The sequence below is a fragment of the Palaemon carinicauda genome, chromosome 9, assembly GCF_036898095.1.
Source record: "Palaemon carinicauda isolate YSFRI2023 chromosome 9, ASM3689809v2, whole genome shotgun sequence".
Taxonomy (NCBI): Eukaryota; Metazoa; Arthropoda; class Malacostraca; order Decapoda; family Palaemonidae; genus Palaemon; species Palaemon carinicauda.
Window position 1 is genome coordinate 132,896,018 of NC_090733.1, and position 1,947 is coordinate 132,897,964.

The following is a 1,947-nucleotide window of genomic DNA, read 5'->3' on the forward strand; positions in this document are numbered from 1 at the left end:
TAATGGATTTGCAATATTTTGTGTTGAAAAAAGTTGCAATAAAGAAAAATAAAGCATATAATATTTACTATAACTGATATATCTGAAATTACGCCTTGGTTTTACAAAAATTATAAAAGATCACCTTTTTTTAAAACGTTTTACTTCTATGGCATAACATAATTTAATAGTTTTACTAACACAACTTTGGCCTTTTACTAATACGGTTGTTGAACGCAAAATAAACGTGAATTGCCTTGAGTAACGAAACGAATAAAATATTTATTACCTCAGGAGTTGACATTTCAGACTTTCTCTTTATCAGGAATAATTTTGGTAATCAGTGATTAAAAAACTACGTAACATTCTAAAACTTAAATATTATTTTATAAAATCCTGGCTTCTAAGGTAGACAAGACAAACAGAGAGAGAGAGAGAGAGAGAGAGAGAGAGAGAGAGAGAGAGAGAGAGAGAGAGAGTATTCATTATACTGCAAGAATATACATCGTTATTTATCAAAAAGCTCATATATAAACATAGGGATATAAAGACACGTTTGGTACCAGCCTCAAAAAAAAAAAAAAAAAAAAAAAAACCAGAAAGAGCCTCACAAAGGGACAGAAATTGTGGCAACATGAGCATATTTAAAAGCAAGCATTTTGGACGTCTTACTACGGAACTGGAAGTTCATTAACTATAATGATGATAATAATAATAATAATATAATAATAATAATAATAATGGTAATAAAATAATGATAACAACAACAACAATAATAATAAATAATAATAATAATCCTAAACAAGAAAATATTGAATAGCATGAGATATACAACCCCCCCCCCCCCCAAAAAAAAAAAAGAAATCCAAATTACTCGATATTGATAGAATTTTTTAGAGGCCAGCTACATTAGTACTAATCCTATAATTTTGATTATCATTCATTAATAAAAATCATGACATATATAATTGTAATACCACCATAACAAAATAATAGTTATATCAATCACATTAATAATGATGATATAAATAAAACAGTAATAACAATATTTCCTTCGTAGAGTCTTAAAGGTATACTATTACTTAGAACAGTTTCTGTAAGGGAATCTTGACAATTTCTATTGAATATTTACCCAACCACGAGGGAAAAAAAAATTTGTAATAATGTTCTCAAAAATAATGCGGATCCTCTCACATCACATCTTGATAAGTCCTTGGTAGAAGAAATATATATTTCTTGTTGAAATATACCTGAGGTGAAGTAATAAGTCAACTCCTTATCTTCTCTAGCATTATAACGTTTCAGATTCTTTCTCAATAGATCTTTTGCATTAATTTTATTAATCTGGAAGCAATTATAAGGTATCGGATGCAGCCTCAGTAGATTTTTTACATTATTTTATTAATCTGGAATCGATTTTAACGTTTCATATGCGGACTATATTGATTTTTTGGATTAATTTTATTCATGTGGAAGCAATTGTAACGTTCCAGATGCTGCCACAATAGTTTTTTGTATTGATTTCATTCATATGGGAGCGATATTAACGTTTCAGATGCTGTCTTATTAGAGTTTTTGCATTAGGTTTATTCATCTGGAGGTGATTTTAACGTTTCACTTAATTAGTTATCGCTTAGTTACTTGTGTATGTCGTAGTAAGTTCAGCATAAAAATATAATTTAGCTTATCAATATTCGAGGAATTGTTAATTAGTTTTAGAACTCTAAGCTTTCCCGAGAAGCACAACATCAGGAAAGTTTCGAAGAAAAAGGCAAGAGGATTGTTGGCTTCAATATAATATATGCTACTAGATAAAACTCTTATAATTAAAGGTCCCTAATTATCTTAAAAGTCGAGAGAAAAAAGGAAAGCTTATTTGAAGCAGGAAATGTAATACCGGTAAAAACTTATATGTAATATTTCAACATAAAATCATTTTCTGGAGGTAAAGAAAAGTGTATATACTTT